The 18647-nt window shown below is 43.3% G+C and overlaps 1 non-coding gene across 1 annotated transcript; it reads right to left on the bottom strand.

Moving 5' to 3' along the window:
- Positions 1-3340: 3340 nt before the first annotated feature.
- LOC118572861 lies at positions 3341-3478 on the bottom strand. The gene has a single exon (XR_004943556.1). It is a non-coding gene; the product is annotated as a U11 spliceosomal RNA (small nuclear RNA).
- Positions 3479-18647: the final 15169 nt, after the last annotated feature.

The following is an 18647-nucleotide window of genomic DNA, read 5'->3' as shown; positions in this document are numbered from 1 at the left end:
CCACTCCTGCCAATGCCGTGGGGAGATTTTTGAGACTCCTTGTTTTGTGATAACTACAATATGCTATGGCATAAGGCCCTTCTAGAAAATTCCATATAGTTTGTGCTACAATGAGATCCTGTCCCATCCCCCCCCCCACGATGTAGCCCAGTTAGAATTCCTGCCAGCATGTACAACCTGGGGTTCCAACCCTAGCATCACAAACCTGCCCTAGTGGGACACCTGTAATTCCAGCACTAGGGAGGTGGATGCAGTAGAATGCTCAAGGGTGATCAACCTCAAGTACTTGTGGAGTTCAAGACCCAGCCTGGGCTACACGTCTCAAAGCCGGGGCTGGATATGTCGCTCAGTTAGTAGAGTGCTTCCCTAGCATGTATGAAACCCTAGGTTTGCTCCCCCACCACAGGGTGAACAGATAGTGCACACCAGGAATCCCATCTCTGGTTAGGTGGTAGCAGAAGGATCTGAAGTTTATCCAAGGCCAATCTGAGCTACAGTGATACTACTACTTCTTAAAGTGGAGATGGGGCACTAAATAAACGTAAAACTATGAGGAGGGAAAAAAAAATCCATGTACCATATCGTTAAAATAAAATAATAAACATGAGGATAAAGGGCAGGTTGCTGATATAACGGGGTAAGAATATAATTCATCCCCAAATGAGGTGGCCTGTTAGAAGCATTAAAGATATTTTTGGTGTATGTATGTGTGGTGGGTGGGTGTGGGTGTGTGTGCGCGCACATTTTCATGTATGGGCATGTAGAGTGGGCATGTTTGTATGTGCACATGTGTATAGAGGACCAAGGTTGACATCAAATGTATTTGTCAGTTGCTCTCCACTTTATACGTTGAAGCAGGATCTCTTGATGAACACCAAACTCTCCAATTCCGGTTAGTCTAGCCAACCAGCTTGCCCTGAAGATCCCATCTTTACCACCTGTGTGCTGGAATTATAGATGAGTCATCATGCCCTCCTGTTGTACACACAGGTTCTGGATTGGAACTCGTTCTCACACACTGTTCTTCACACTTGCTTGGTAAGTGCCCTACTCACTGAGCTTAAGAGCACAAACTGCTCTTGCAGATGACTGGTCCTGGCACCCACATCACATGGCTTACAGCCATCTGTAACTCCAGCTCCAGGGTGATCTCCAGGAGACCTTTGGCCTCCTCAGACACCTGCATTCACATGTGTGTGTGTACACATGAGCACACACACATAATTTAAAATAAATCTTTTTTTTTTTTTTTAAAGAAAAGAAAACCAGACCAGGGAGTCCCACCATTCTAATATCCTAACACTAGAAAGTAAGAAACAAAGAAAAAACAAATAAGGAAAGCATTTATGGAACTACTCCAAGGGAATTTCCCAGACCTGGAAGATAAGCCATTCACAGATGGAAAGTGCCCACAGGGAAGGAAAGTTGAGCCACTGCACCGTACATACTTGTAAAACTTCAGAGCAGTGTGGACAGATAAGATCCTTCTGGCTTCCCAAGAGAAAACAAAGTCTTAGGGAACAGGAAATTAGAATGGCTTTGGGTTTCTCAGCAGTTACACTTGAGGGACAATGCCTTCAGAATTCCTCAGGAAGGCCAGCAAGATGGCTCAGTAGGTAAAGGTGCTTGCTGCCTAATGATGCAAGTTTGGTGGCCTGAATTCCATCCCTGGAACTCAAGTAAAGGTGGAAGGAGAGAACTGACTCCACACAGTCATCCTCTGACCACACACACACACACACACACACACACACACTCACACACACTCTATGGCACATGCATACACATATAGATATACTCACAAGATAAAATGTAAAACAATATTTTTGTTCATTTTGCTTTGTTTTGTTTTGAGATAGGATTTCTCTATGTTGCCTGGCAGTCCTAGAACTTGCTCTATAGACCTGGCTTCGAACTCACAGAGATCCGCCTGTCTCTGCCTCCTGAGTGCTGGGATTAAAGGCATGTACCAACACTGCCAGTGTAAAATAATTTTTTTTAATGAATACATTTTTTAAAGAACAATTTTTAGGCTGGATGTGGTGGTTTACACTTTTAATCCCAGCGCTTGGGAGGCAGAGACAGGCAAATCTCTGTGAGTTTGAGGCTAGCCTGATCTACATGGTGAGACCTTGTCTCAAAAAACAAATGAAAATAAATTAATAAATAAAAATTCTTTAAGAAAATTATGTTTATGGGGTTGGGGATTTAACTCAGTGGTAGAGCGCTAAGCACAAGGACCTGGGTTCTGTCCTCAGCTCCAGAAAAGAAAAAAAGAAAAAATTATGTTTAAGCTAGGATCCTCCTTATGGCCAATTTATTGATCAAGTGGTTGGGTAAAATAAGAATGCCTCCTGACTAGTCCTCAAAGAAGTTTTACCTCCCACATACCATGTTTAAGGAAGCTTTTGGAACATGTGCTCTTCTAAGAGGAGGAAATGAACCAAAAAAAAGTTACGAAAGACAGAAACTTGAGCTCCAGCAGAGCAGAAGGGAGCCCACACTGGGTGCAGGGAAACTTCGCCTTTAACCCACACAAGGTCTGTGCCCATGGCCACTTCCTTCAAATGAACAAGCCCACACTTTTGTTAACCAGCTGGGTTCCAATGACAGGCTGTGGATGTGACAGTGATGTTCAAGATGAGACAGTAAGGAATGGTCTTCTCAGTACTGCAGTACTGTGCCCCACCCCTAATGTTTTATCATAAAAATCTGGGACAACTGTTGAGATGGCTTTTCACGGGAAGAAGTACTTACTGCCAAGCCTGGTGACCTGCATCAGATCCTCAGGGCTAGATACTGAAAGAAGAGACCCAATTCCTTTAAGTTGTCCTCTGACTTCTGCCTGCATGCTATGGCATGTACACAGTACACACACACACACACACACACACACACACACACACACACAAATATAATTTTTAAAAATTAGTGCCATGTGCTGGCACATGGCTTTAGTTCCAGCACATTAGAGGCAAAGGTAGACCTGTGAATTTGAGTCCAGCCTGGTTTCCATGTGGAGTTGCAAGCTAGCTAGGGCTACATAGTGAAACCCTATCTGAAAAATGGAAGAAAAAAAACAAAACAGTGTTTTGTTTGTTGTTGTTTGAGACGGTTTCACTATGTATCAATGTGAGTTCTGGAACTCACATACATAGACATTTTTGTTTCTTGTTTTTGTTTCTTTGTTTTTTTCCAGATAGGATTTCTCTATGTAGCTTTGGCACCTTTCCTGGAACTCACTCTGTAGATCAGGCTGGCCTCAAACTCACAGAGATCCACCTGGCTCTGCCTCCCGAGTGCTGTGATTAAAGGTGTGCGCCACCCTCCAGCCTTGTTTTGGTTATTCCCCCCGACACACACACACGGGAACCAATGATCACCAAGAAATTATGCTTCCCAAATCTCTTGATGTTGATTCCACATGCAGAGCAATCAGGTTGCCCTATGTGTGCCACTCATGACAGAAGCCCTTTTTTTGTTTTGGTTTTTTGAGACAGGATCTCACTATGTAGCCTTGGGTAGTCTGGAATTTGCCATATAGACCAGGCTGGCACTGAACTCATAAGAGATCTGCTGGCCTCTGTCTCCTGAGTGCTGGGATTTAAGGTATATGTCATCACACCCATTTTATCACGTTAAGGTTTTTTTAGAAGAAACATTAAAATAAAGGCTTATACATCTGGAAATATGGCTTGGAGGTTAAGAGCAGGTACTATTCTTACAAGGGACTAGAGTTTGAGTCCCAGCACCCACTTCAAGTGGCTCATAGCTCATAACTTCTAGTTAGGATCTGATGCCCTCTTCTGGACTGCATAGATACCAGCAAAGACATGGGCACACACATACATAAAGAAAAATGAAAGAAATACTTTGTTTTTAAAAATGAGGATTTATAATAATTAAAGGAGTCCCTATCATTAATGTGAATAGTGATTTAACAGTGTTCTCACAGAATCCAATTCCTACCCAGGTTCCTTTGGGACAGGTGGGTCTCTGGTCTGTTTCACTATGACCCTTTTTTTTTTTTTTTTTCCAAATTAGCTAATTAATCACTCTCTGTCTTCCTTCTTTCTTTCCTTCCTTCCTTCCTTCCTCCCTTCCTTCCTTTATTTATTTTGCATACATGCATGCCCATGATCTGTGGAGATCAAAGCAATACTTTCTAGAGTTATGTTTGTTTTTTAGGGGATTTTTTTTTTTTTTTTTTTGAGCTGAGGATTGAACCCAGGACCTTGTGCTTGCTAGGCAAGCACTCTACCACTTGAGCCAAATCCCCAACCCTGGGATTTTTTTGTTGTTGTTGTTTTGTAGACCATGTCTATGTAACCCTGGCTGTCCTGGAACTCAGCATGTAAACCAGACTGGCCTTGAACTCAGAGATCCTCCTACCTCGGCTTCCTGAGTGTTAGGATTAAAGGTATGGGCCACCATCCTGGCCTCTGAAGCTTGCTCTTGCCTTCTGCCTTGTTAAGACAGGGTTTTCTGTAGCATTGAGCTGTAGGAGTGCTGACATTATAGACCTTTCTACAGCATCTGGCTCTTATGTGGGCTGTGGGAATCAAACTCAGGTCACCAGACTTGGGAAACAAGCACTTTATGCTGAGTGGTCTCCCAGGCCTACAACTTCAATTCTAAAAAAATATGTATTTATTTCATGTGTATGTGTGTGTGTGTGTGAATGTGTGTATGTGTACTATATGCATGCAGGAGACAAAGGAGGTCAGAAGAGGGTGTGTGGGAGCAGGGCTGGAGAGATGGCACCGACAATTTAGAGCACTTGCAGTGGACTATTCCTTTACTCTGTGTAAATATTTGTTGCTGTGATTGGTTTAATAAAGAAGCTGACTGGCCAATAGCTGGACAGGATAAGGTTAGGTGGGAGAACCAGACTAAGGACACAGAGTCAGAGTTGTCAGCCAGACACAGAGAGGAAACAAAAAGTGCAAGATGAAAGAGAGGTAATACCATGTGGCAAAATGTAGATTGAGCCAGGGCAATGGTGGCGCACGCCTTTAATCCCAGCACTCAGGAGTCAGAGCCAGGTGGATGTCTGTGAGTTCAAGGCCAGCCTGGTCTACAGAATGGGATCCAGGACAGGCACCAAAACTACACAGAGAAAACCTGTCTCAAAAAAAAATGTAGATTGATATAAATGAGTTAATTTAAGCTGTAAGAACTGGCTAGAGACAAGCCTAAGCTATAGGTCAATAATTTATAATTAATAGTAAGTCTCTGAATGGTTATTTGGAAGCAGCTGCAGAGACACAGAGAAACTCCACCTACAACTTGTTGCTCTAAGAGGACCTGGGCTTGATTCCCAGCACTCACATGGTGGCTCACCACCATCTGTAATTCCAGTTCCACTGCCTTCTTCTGACCCTCCATAGGCTCCTGGCACACATGTAGTACAGGCACATAACATTTAGGAAAAACACTCATACACATAAAATAAAATCTCTTTTTTAAAGGCTGCTGTAGAAGAGGAGGAAGAGGAGGAAGAAGTCATGAGAATACCTTGAAACTGGAGTTATGGGTGGTTGTGGGTACTGGGAACTCTGCTGCTATAATAAAATACCACATCCTGGGTAATTTATAGATACTAGAAAAATTTTTCTCACAGAGGAGGCTATTAACTCCAATATTGAGGTCTCCGCAGAATGGTGTGCACACACAAATGTACAAACATATAAAATACATCATGTGTATTGTGTAGTTAGCACAGTACACTTATCAAATAATGGGGATGGAGAGATGGTCCATAGAGAAAGGCTTTACCCTGCAAGGGTGAAGATCAGAATTTGGATCCCCAGCATGCAAATAAATGCCATGGATGCCTAGCAGCTTATCTATAACCCCAGTGCACAGGAGGCAGAGGTGAGGGATCCCTAGAGCAAGCTGGCTAGTTAAATCAGAGACTTCTGGATTTAAGGGATAGATCCTACATCAATACATAAGGTTGTGAGTGGTTGAGGAAGACACCCAATGTCAACTCTGGCCTCCATATATATATACATGTGCCCACACACATGCACACATCATACATAAAATCATTGAAACAAGCTTATTCCTCATATTTTTTACAGATTCATTCTATTTTTAATTCTATGTATGTGGGTACATGTGAGTATAGGTATCCTCAGAGTGCAGAAGAGGGCATTAGATCCCCTGAATTGCCTGATGTCACCTGACATGTGTTCTGGGAACCAAACCTGGATCCTTAATCACTTAGACATCTCTCCAAATCCCCCCATCTTTGTGGGGGTAGGTAGAGTCTTTCTCTGTAGACCAGGTTGGCCTGGAACTCACAGAGATCCACCTGCCTCTGCCTCTCCAGCCCTGGGATTAAAGGTAGGAATTACCTTGTCTGGTTCACACCTTTCTTATAGTTATGGCCCTAGTGAACCCGTAATGGAATTGAGAGCACAAGGTTCATGCTTCTCATTTTGCACAGAGGATCAAAAGGACTTACTGACTTGGGTGTTCCAGAGATCAATGATGGCAAGTTGGAGCTAGGCTGGTGACATCAGGGGATCCTACTTCAGGAGTCTATCAACTGTGCCATGCCTCCATATAAAATGACCATAAGGTCTCAGTAACTATTATGTTTCATTTTATTTTAAAGATTTATTTCTTTTTATGTATATTTGTGTTTTACTTGCAGACCATGTATGTGCTGGTGCATGCTTGATGCCTGCAGAGCCAGAAGAAGGCTTTAGATCCCCTGGAACTGAAGTTACAAACTGTTGTGAGTCACCAGGTGGGTGCTCGGAACTGAGCCTGTGCCCTCTGCAAGAACAGGAAGTGTAGCTGGGTAGTGGTGGCAGCGGCAGCAGCAGTGGCAGTGCACGCCTTTAATCCCAGCACTTGGGAGGCAGAGACAGGCGGATCTCTGTAAGTTGGAGGCCTGGGCTACAGAGCAAGATCCAGGCAGGACAGGCACCAAAACTACACAGAGAAACCCTGTCTCAAAAAACAAACAAACAAAAAAGCAGAAAGTGCTCCTAACCGCTGAGCCACCTCTCTAGCCCTAGTCTAATTTTAAAACGGGCAAGAGTGGATTGGGATTGCCCGGGATTGGATGGGTCAGTGGATAAAGGACTTGCTGCCAAATCTGATGACTTGAGTTTTATCCTGGGGTCCCAAACATTAGGAGGAGAGAACTGTCTTCTGGGAGTTCTCTCCTGTCCTGACATGTGCACTATGACACGAACGTGTCCTACACATATGATAAATAAATGTAATAAACCAGGCAGTGGTGGCACACGCCTTTAATCCCAGCACTTGGGAGGCAGAGGCAGTGGATCTCTGTGAGATCGAGGCCAGCCTGGTCTACAGAGTGAGTTCCAGGAAAGGTGTAAAACTACACAGAGAAACCCTGTCTCAAAACAAACAAACAAACAAATAAATAAATAAATAAATGTAATAAAATATTTTTAAAGAATAGATATTAAAAGATGGAAGTGGAGTGGTGCAGGAGGAGGCAGAAGTCCTGGGAGGTAAAAGTCATTCATAACTATGAGGAGAGTTCAAAACCAGGCAGGGCATGGTGGTGACACACACCTTTAATCCCAACACTGGAGAGGCAGAGGCGGGAGGATCTCTGAATTATAGGCCAGCCTGGACTATATAACAAAAACTAAAAATATTTTTTAAAAAAGCCAGCCTAGGCTACATAAGACCCCTGCCTCACACTACCTCCACCTCTCAGTGCACAGGCTGCCCACAACCTTCAGTCTCTATAGCCTACACAGCCAGCTTACATCTGGACTTTTAGACATGGGAGAAATAAACTTTGAGCCTGATGAAGCCATTGTCATTTTGCGTCTGTGTTATTTGTAATCCTTCTGAATCAGTGGAGGGCTTTTTGTGTGTATATGTACATGTACATGTTTGTATGTGGCTGTGCGTGTGCATGTGTGTATGGAAGCCAGAGGTCTGTGTCAGGTATCTTCCTCAATGACTCTTCACTTTATTTATAAATTTCATGGATTTCTTTATTTTGGTTAGGGTCAGTGAGTGGGTCTGTGGGCATGACCCATGGGTGGAAGTCAAAAGATGACCTGCAAGAGTTGGTGCTTGGTGAGATGCAGACATCTCTACCTGCTGAGTCACCTTGCTCCTGTTTCCTACCACACCCCTTTACTTTTTAAGACAAGATCTCTCACTCTACCTGGAGCTGGGTGATTTAATAGACTAGCTGATAGTACACCCCAGGGATGCTCCTGCCTCTGCATCCCCACCACAGGGATCACAGGTGTTTGTACATGGGTCCTGGGGATTGGACTCGGGACCTCCCTCATGTTGGTACTGTAAGCATTTTACCAACTGTGCCATTACCAGGCCCTTTGGTTTTCCCTGCCCAGCCACAACTCCCATTTTCTCACAATACTTCCTCTACCCCATTATTCGTGGTTATGTGACTCACTGAGTCCCTTTCTTTCCTAATGAGTGAGAAGGCACCAGACAACGGAGATTCTCCTTCTCTCTCATCAGGACCTCAAGCAGGAGTTAGGATTGGTAATATCAATACCACCAGAATACAATCCTTCAGGTCCCAAGTCTAGCCTTTGAGTCTTCATTATTTTTTAAATTTTGTAAACATTTACTTGTGTGTGCATGCATACACATGTGTACACACACACACACACACACACACACACACACACACACACAAATAAAAATACAATTAAATGCCGGGTGGTTGTGGTGCACGCCTTTAATCCCAGCACTCAGGAGGCAGAGCCAAGTGGATCTCTGTAAGTTCGAGGCCAGCCTGGTCTCCAAAGCGAGTTCCAGGAAAGGCACAAAGCTACAAAGGGAAACCCTGTCTCAAAAAACCAGAAAAAAAAATTAAGTTTTATTGTTTAAGAAAACATTTCCCCAGCCAGGCGGTGGTGGCGCATGCCTTTAATCAGGCAGAGGCAGGCATATCTCTGTGATTTTGAGGCCAGCCTAATCTACAGAGCTAGTTTCTAAGAAAAAAGAAAAAAAGAAAAAAAAAAGAAAACCTCAGCTTTTTTTCTTTTCTTGGGACAGAGTCTTTCTATGTAGCTCTGGCTATCTGGAAATCACTATGTAGACCAGGCTGGCCTTGAACTCACAGAGATCCATCTGCTTCTGCATCCCAAGTGCTGGGACTAAAGATGTGTACTATCATGACTGTCAGGACTGAACTTTTGAAATGTGGCAACTAGATATGAAGAACTATATTTTAGAGGCTGGACAGGTGGCTCTTCAATAGAGCACCTGCCTAGAATCCCCCAGTGAGGGACTGGGGTGTGGCTCAGTGGTAGAGCACCTGCCTAGAATCCCCCAGTGAGGGGCTGGGGTGTGGCTCAGTGGTAGAGCACCTGCCTAGAATCCCCCAGTAAGAGGCTGGGGTGTGGCTCAGTGGTAGAGCACAAGCCTAAAATCTCCTACTGAGAGGCTGGAGGTGGAGTTCAGTGGTAGAGCACCTCCCTAGTGAGAGGCTAGGGAATAATTACTGAATTATTATAGAGACACACATGCATCGTGGCACTTGTATGTCTGTGAATACACTCACATATGCATTTTTGGTTTTTTTGAAACAGGGTGTGACTATATAGCCTTAGGTGGTCTGGAACTTGATATGTAGGCCTGACTGGCCTTGGACTCGTAGAGATCTGCCCCCTAAGTGCTAGAATCAAAGGTGTGAACCACCACACCCAGCTTAAAAATTAGATTTGAATGCACAGTAAAGTGGAAAGAAATCTACAATGAAGACATCCCCCATAAATCTACAGCAGACATTCTAACTACACTTGCTTTATCTTATTTCTATCCATCTACTCATTCACAATTCATCTCTTTTATGTGTATGTGTGTTGGTGCAGGTATAAGTCTGTGAGTCTATATGTGTGACCACACATGTGTGAGTGCATGTGTATGTAGATAGAGGTCAGAGGTCAATCTCAGGTGTCATTTCTCAGTAACCATGCACTTTAATTTTATTGAATATGTGTATGTGTATGCAGAGACACGTGGAAATTAGAGGACAACTTGTGGGAGTCAGTTCTTTCCTAGTGTGTGGGTTCTCCTTATCAAACTCAGATTGCTGAGGTTGGTGGCAAGCACCATGGAGCCACCATACCAATCCTCATCTTGGAATGTCTCTGTGTTAAATATGTTAAAAGATTTATTTATCTTATTTTATGTGTATAAGTGTTTTGTTTGCATGTATGTATGCACACTATGTGAGTTCCTGGTGCCCATGGAGGTTGGAAGAGAATGTTGGATCCCATAGAACTGGAGTTACATTACGAATGATTGTGAACCACCAATAAGGGTGCTGGGAACCAAACCTGGGTCCTCTGCAGTAGTGATGGATGCTCTTAAACACTGAGCCATCCCTCCAACCCCTCAGTTGTTGTTTTTTTTAAGATTTAAATTTTGTGCATGCATGTGTGTGTACGTGTTTGTGTGAGTTTTTATATGTGTATGTGTTTACATGTGCATGAACTTGTACCAAAGAGGACAAGAGAGGGCATCAGATCCCCCCAGAGTTAGAGTCACAGGCAGTTATGAGCCACCAAGTAGGTGCTGGGAACCAAACTCCAGCCCTCTGCAAGAGCGGGGAGTGCTCTCACCCAGTGATCTCTTGCTCCAGTCCTCACCCTCCTTGTTTCTCATCCAGCCTGGGACTCCTTGAATGGGCTAGCCTGGGTGGCCTGACTCTCCTGTCTCCACCTCACTAGTTCTGGAGATTCCAAACACATCCTGATTTTCACGTGAGTGCAGGGGTAAGAACTCAAGTCCTAGTGCTTACAAGGTAAGCACTTCACTACGGAGCCATTTCCTCAGCCCCACCTCTCATTTTCTGATACATTTCCAAAATCATGGAAATCAGTACATCCATCCTTAAACATGTTTGTATCTGTATCCTTGGAGCTCTGTGTTCATTTATAGTTTCCTCTCTATTTGGGGGTGGGGGGTCATTAAAAACATCACAGACAATGAAATGTATTAGATTTCAGGTTTTCCATGAATGGAATTTTAAAAAATTATTTATTTTTATTTTATGTGTATTGGTGTTTTTGCCTGCATGTCTGTGTGAGGGTGTCAGATCTTGGAGCCATAGACAGTTGTGAGCTGCCATGTGGGTGCTGAATTGAATCTAAGTCCTCTGGAAGAGCAGTCAGTGCTCTTCACTGCTGAACCGTGTCTCCAGCCCCACAAATGGAGTTTTGACAAGTAACCACATCTATGTGACAGAAGCTCATCCAGAAATATAACCTAGGGCCAGCACAGAAGCCCCATAACCTAAGTTTGAGGTATGGAACCTACAGCGGAAGGCGAGAACTGACTCTTGAAAATTGTCCTCTGATCCCTACGTATGCCTCATACACACAATAATAATAAATGAGAAAACATTTAGAAACAAATAAACAGCAGGGCACAGTGGTACATGTCTTTAATCCCAACACTCAGGAGGTAGAGACAGGTAGATCTCTGTGAATCTGAAGCCAGCTTGGTCTACATAGTGAGTTCCTGGCCAGCTAGGACCATATAGCCACACAGTAAGAGCCTATCCTCAAAAACAAAACAAAATACCAACCAAGAAGGCTTTTTATCCCTAGCCCTGACTTTTGGGGCTGGAGAGGTGGCTATTCAGTGAGGAGCACTGGCTGCTCAAGCAGAGGAACCGAGTTCGAGTCTCAACACCCACATGGTGGCATACAACTACCTAGGACTCTACTTCTAGGGTGTATGACACTGTCTCAAAAAGCAGAACAAAATAAAAACAAAGATAACTGAATAAATATTAAAAATAAAGATAAAGCTGAGCATATCTGCAGTCCATGAACTTAAGAGGTAGAGGCAGAAAGATAAAAAAAACTCAAGGTCAACTCTAGCTCCTCAGTGAATCTAAGGCCAGCTGAGATGGCCTGAGACTCTGGCTCCAAAACCAATAGTAAATAAAAATGTGAAATAAGACTACACAGAATTACCTAATATTTCTTAGAAAACAGTTACATTTGGCATTGTTTTTAACTATTTCATCAAAGTCTATATGTTGTTTTTCACTTTTGTATGCATACATGTACATTCGTGATTGTATGTGTACAGATGCACAGATGTATGTGAGTGTGTGTGTATTCATGCACACATGCTTGGAGGCCAGAGATTGATGGTTGATATCTGGTCTTCCACCCCTCCCCTCCCCCTCCTCCTCTTCTTTTTCGAGACAGCTCATTAAACTTGCAAGGATCAGGAAATTTATAAAACTTACAAAGCTCAGGAAATTCATGCAATTTACAAGCTCTGGAAATCACATGATTTACAAGACTCAGGAAGGTAGAAAGTTATAGGATTCATAAGGCTTCTCTCCAAAGTTATATAAGCAGTCAATAATTGCTATGTAGAAAGACTCCCCAGTTGGCTAAGTTAGGTTGTTCAGTGAGCTTCAGGGATGCAGCTCTCCTGAGTCATCACTCATGTTGGGGTGAACTTTTAGATGACAGAGCAGACTTTGAGTCATCCATGCTATTTTAAGTCACCCACATTCCTGTAAGTGACCCAATAAACCCACTGACTGACTAGGCTAGATGGAACAGGGAAGATAGCTCCTTTGTCGTCTGTGACCTAAGAGATGAATAGATGCTCATATCTTCCTAGGAAAAGTCACACAACACCAGGCTAAGCCAATAAAACTATTACAAATGAGGAAATCAGAAAAATTGAGAATATGGTATTTTTGTTTTAAAAACTGGTATTTTAGAAAGGAAGAGGGTTAGAGGGTTGGGGATTTAGCTCAGTGGTAGAGCGCTTGCCTAGCCCTGGGTTCGATTCTCAGCTCAAAAAAAAAAAAGTAGGAAGAGAAACTGGGTGTGGGCTACACACTTGTGGCACAAGTTACTTGGGAGGCTATGGGCAAGATGACTTGAGTCCAGGAGTGTAGGTCTAATCTGGATGGTGTACTTACAAAGCAAGACCCGGGCTCAATAACAACAAAAACCAAGTGAGACTGGAGAGATGGCCCAGCAGTTAAGAGCACTTGCTGTTCTTGCAGAAGACCACATGGTCCTCAGCACCCATGTCAGGTGGCTCACAACCACCTGTAACTCCAGCCTGAGGTGGCCAGATGCCATCTTTAGACAGACATTTGAGTACTCCTGCTCACATGGTGCACATGCATACACACATGTACATAATATCAAACAAAATTTAAAATGTAACACCAATGGAGCTGGAGAGATGGCTCAGTAGTCAAAAGCACTTGTTTGCAGAGGGTCGGGGTTTGGTTCACAGCTCTTACATGGTCACTCACAACCATCCATGACTCCAGTTCTAAGGGATCTGATGTCCTTTTCTGGCTTCCACAGGCCCCAGGTATGCATGTGGTGCATAAATATACACCCAGGCCAAATACCCATATATATAAAAGAAATCTAATTTTAAAATCCAAAAATAATCAAAATATTTATATTGAGCTGCAGAATATCAAGTTATCTTTAACTCAAAAGTTCTCTTTGTTACCAATATTAACCAACAGTAATAATGGTCATAGCACAGAAGTCAATACATTTTTTTCAAATTGTTTTTGAGCAAATTATCACTTTTAGAATGTGTCAGAATGAAAGGGATGACATCGCCAGGTGTGGTGGCCCACACCTTTAATCCCAGCACTCGGGAGGCAGAGGCAGGTGGATCTCTGTGAGTTGGAGACCAGCCTGGACTACCAAGTGAGTTCCAGGACAGCCAGGACTGTTATATAGAGAAACCTTGTCTTGGAAAAAAAAAAAAAAAGATCTGAGTCATTTAGATGAGCAAAGGTTATTATCTTGGTAACTATTATGAAATAAATGTCAAAGTGAAATGATTTAATGTACACAAAATACTTATAATTGTATAGAATTAGCCAGGTGGTGGTGATACATGCCTTTAATCCCAGCACTTGGGAGGCAGAGGCAAGTGGATTTCTGAATTCAAGGCCAACCTGGTTTACAAAGGGAGTTCTAAGACAGCCAGGGATACACAGAGGAAACACTTCTGGGATGACAGGTGTGAACCACTGTATGTAGCTTTAGAAAAAGTTGGTGACCCACATCTTGGATCATGTGTGACCATTCTCTCTTCCTGAATCTTTCTCTTCAGGTTGATTAAATGTGAATGTAAAAAATACTTTCATAGAGCTGGTGAGGTGGCTCAGCAGTTAAGAATGCTTTCAGCCCTTGCAGAGGACCTTGGTTCAGTTCCCAGCACCCATAGGTAGCTTACAACTGTAATTACAGTTCCAGGGTATCTGTGTGATGGCGAAAAGAAACTTCATTTAATGTCAGGCATCCATCTTGGTACACACTAGCTATCTGTCTCTGATTCTAGCCCCGGAAGAAAATTTCCCAGGAACTCTGATTCAGTGACCCCACCTCATCCCAAAATGTATAGCCATGATAATCTACTTGTTCTGATATGACTGCTTTTTTTGCTTTCTATAACTTGTGTATGCAGATACCCCAAGATTGTTCTGGGCACTTAACTTGACAGAACAGACCAGGTTTTGCTTGCTTGAGTAGGTATCAAAAGTCATCCCCCTTCTCATGGCAATCTCAAATTTAGCTCAGAGATTATTCATCCTGCTAGCAGCTAAGCAATAAATCTTTAATTATAATTAGATTGAGTCTATGGTCTTTCCTCATAACATCTGCTGCCCTTTCCTAGCCTCTACAAGTCCCAGGCATGAGCATGGCGTATATATACACACATAGGCAAACCACTCACATACATACAATGGTTGTTTTTTGTTTTTGTTTTTCGAGACAGGGTTTCTCTGTGTAGCTTTGTGCCTTTCCTGGATCTCGCTCTGTAGACCAGGCTGGCCTTGAACTCACAAAGATCTGCCTGGCTCTGCCTCCCGAGTGCTGGGATTAAAGGTGAAAACATTTTTTTTATTTTAAAATATTTCCATACATGGGGCTGAGAATTAGGCTCAGTGGGTAAAGTGTTTGTCATGCTAGTATGAGGACCTGAGGTTGGATCCCCAGCACCCAGATAAAAGCTGGGTATGGGCAGGGTGTGGTAACACATGCCTTAAATCCCAGCATTAGGGATAGAGACGAAGGTGCGCAGATCTCAGTGTATTTGAGGCCAGCCTGGTCAGCGTAGTGAGTTCAAGTCTAGCCAAGACTACATCGTCAGATTCTGTCTAAAAAAACAAAACAAAACAAAGCAAAAACCAACAACAACAAAAACCAAGCTTGTCATTCCAGCACTGGTGGGAGAGAAAAAGGAGGATTCCTGGAGCCCATTGGCCAGATGGCCCAGCCAATTGGTGAGTTCCAGGTTCAGCCAAGACTCTGTCTCAAAAACTGGAAAGCAACTGAGAAAGACACCAGACAGCAAACTGGTCTCCGTGCACAGGCACACATGTTCCCTCCCCCAACACAACACATACAACACACACATACACCAAAAAATACTAAAAACAGCTTCATACAGGTATAAATATGAGAATAAACAAATAAGATTTTGTTGTTGTTTGTTTTCTGCAGTATTTGGGACTGAATCCACTGCTTCATTAAAGCTGGGCTGTCAAGGAAAGTTATTTTATTTATTGATTAGTGTGTGTGTGTGTGTGTGTGTGTGTGTGTGTGTGTGTGTGTGTTGAGCCTGTGAAGGTCAGAGGACAACTTGTATGACTCAGTTCTCTTCTTCTACCATGTGGTTCCTGGGCATTGAACTCATTGGGCTTGGCTGCAAAGTGTCTTTACCTGCTGAGCCATTTCACTGTTCAAGGAAAGTAATTTTATAAACAGCTAATAATTAACCGTTATTAACAGCACATCAATTTCATAAATCCACAGAACTTATACTCTAAGGACTCAAGCGCTATGGCTATAAAAATAGTTACTGTTTTCTGGGTGCCTTCTGTGTGCTTGGAGCTGTGCCCAGTGCTGCAAACCTGATCTCATTCATTTCTCACAAACACCTAGAGGCAGAACAAGGTGGGGTGGGATGAGCATCCACATCCTCCTTTTCTGGAAACAGGTCAGGGGAGCGTGGAAGCTTGTTTCTCTGAGCTGGCTGTCTTCTGAGGCACAGCTCCAAGAGCAGCAGGGAGGAATGTAAGGAAAGCAGACAGGCTTGTTAGTCAGTTTCAATAAGCCTCCCTCCTAGTCCCTTCTTGTCACTCCTTGTGCCTGTACAAAAGTGCTTTTCACACTGACATAACTCTCTCTCTGTCTCTCTCCCTTCTTCCATAAGGTCTCGTGTAACCCAGGTTATCTTTTATTTTTCCCCTCAAGACAGGGTTTCTCTGTAGCTTTGGAGCTTGTCCTGGAACTCACTGTGTAGACCAGGCTGGCCTCGAACTCATGGAGATCCATCTGTCTCTGCCTCCTGAGTGCTGGGATTAAAGGCATGCACCACCCCGCCCAGCTAACCCAGGCTATCTTTAAATTTACTGTGTAGCTAAGGATGACCTTGAACTTCTGATCTTCCTGCCTCCACCTGTTGAGGTTACAGGAGTGAGCCACCATGCCCAGTTAATGAGGTGCTGTGGAATCCTGGGCTTCATGCATGCTAGGCAAGCGCTATCTCAACTGAACTACATCCCCAGCCTTATCTCTCAAACTATAAGCTTTTTTTGGAGGTGGCTAGAGAGATGGCTCAGTGGATAAAGTGTTTGCTGGCCAAGTGTGAGGACTGGAATCAGGAGACCTTGAAGCTGAATAAAAGCTGGGTGGGCATGGCAGCAGAATTAATTTCAGCCTCAGAAGGCAGAGAAAAGGGATTCCTCAGAGCAAGCTTCAGATGCTGCTTCAAAGAATAAACTGGAAGTGTCATTGAGGAAGATTCCTGAGATCAACCCTGGGTTGCTACATGAGCCCAAACCCATGAGACTGCCTCCCAACTCCCTCACACATACACACAAAAAGAATATAACAGCATTTAAAAAAAATCCTAGCCAGGCAGTGGTGGTGCACGATTTTAATCCCAGCAGAGGCAGAGGCAGGTGGGTCTCTGTGAGTTCGAGATCAGCCTAGTCTATAGAGCTAGTTCCAGGACCCCTAGAGCTGTTACACAGAGAAACCCTGTCTCAAAACAACAACAACAACAACAACAACAACAAAAACCAAACAAAAAAATTCTGTCTCAAACAGATCCAGAAAAAAGATTTCTATCAAACCCTTACATTCCAGAATACTGGAATTCTTCAAAATATATATATTTTTACCTCAGAGGCTTTAGTTAATACTATAATTATTTTGATTTGTTTTTTGAGGCAGAGTCTCACTATGTAGCTCTGGGTTCCGGAACCTACTATGTAAACCAGGCTGGCCTTGAGTTTACAGAGATCTGCCTGCCTCTGCTTCCTGAGTGCTTGGATTGGGGTGTATGTCACCCTACCTGGCAGTACTACAATTATTAAAGTATATATGATTGTGGGCTGGAGAGATGGCTCAGTGCTAAAAGTACTGGTTGCTCTTCCAGAGAACCCAGGTTGGATTCCTAGCACCCACTTGGAAGCTCACAGTCTGTCACTCCAGTTCCAGAGGATCTGATATTCTCTTCTGGCCTTTGCAGGCACTGGGCACACACATGGTGCACAGACACACATGCAAGCAAAGTGGTGCATGCAGGCGAAACATTTACACCCATAAAATAATAAATTACTAAAACTTTAAAGTGTATATAATTGAACATTAAACAAGAGTGGCTGGGATGGCAGGCCCTTCACACAGGAACACCGGGCTATTTATTAACCCACAAATACCTTTTTTCTTTCTTTTGGAAATATGGTAAATATACAATGATAGAAAATTTCCCATTGTAACCATTTAAAAATATGTGTGTTTATGAATATATGTGTGCATTTGGGTGCTCATGGAGGCCAGAAGTGGGCATCGGATCCCAGGGAGCTGGAGTTTTAAATCTTTACAAGCTGCCTGATGTGGACACTGCAATCTGGACTCTGGTCCAGAGAGAGCAGGAAGCACTAACTACTGAGCCATCTCTCTAGCCCCCACTGCAACCATTAGAAAAAACATGTAAAGTCACATTTTATTTAGTGTATGTGGGTGTGTGTGCATGTGTGTGTTTGTGAGTTCACGTGCTCATGGTATGCATATGCATAAAACACAGGAAGTGGGAGGATATATTAGTATGCTTTCGATAACTGTGATAATGCACCATTATCAAAAGCAACATGGGGAGGAAAGGATTTATTGGCTTATACAGCAAAACAACAACAAAACCAACCAACTAACCACCACCAACAAAAAACCTGTCTGTCATTGAGGGAAGCCAAGGCAAGCACTCAGGCAGAACAGGAACTGGAGGCAGAAACTGAATTAGAAATTACAGATGAACATCACTTACTGGCTTGCTCTCCATGGCTTCCTTACCTTGCTTTCTTACAGCCCAGGACCACTTGCTCAGGCTTCCCATGTTCTCTGTTGAGGTTCCCTCTTCCAGGATAACTCTAACTTGTGTCAAGTTAACAGAGAAAAACCCTCAAAACCAACCAACCAAACAAAACCAGCATAGAGAACAACTCGCTGGAGTCAGTTGTGTCCTCCCACCATGTGGGTCCCAAGGATTGAACTCATGTTCTCAGGAGTAGTGGAAAGTGTCTTTACCTTCTTCACCGTTTCTCTGGACTCACTGTACCCATTTTAAAGAAC

This window comes from Onychomys torridus, chromosome 22 (assembly GCF_903995425.1).
Source record: "Onychomys torridus chromosome 22, mOncTor1.1, whole genome shotgun sequence".
Lineage (NCBI taxonomy): Eukaryota > Metazoa > Chordata > Mammalia > Rodentia > Cricetidae > Onychomys > Onychomys torridus.
Note: the sequence above shows the minus strand (reverse complement) of the source record. Positions and strands in the feature narration are given on the sequence as shown.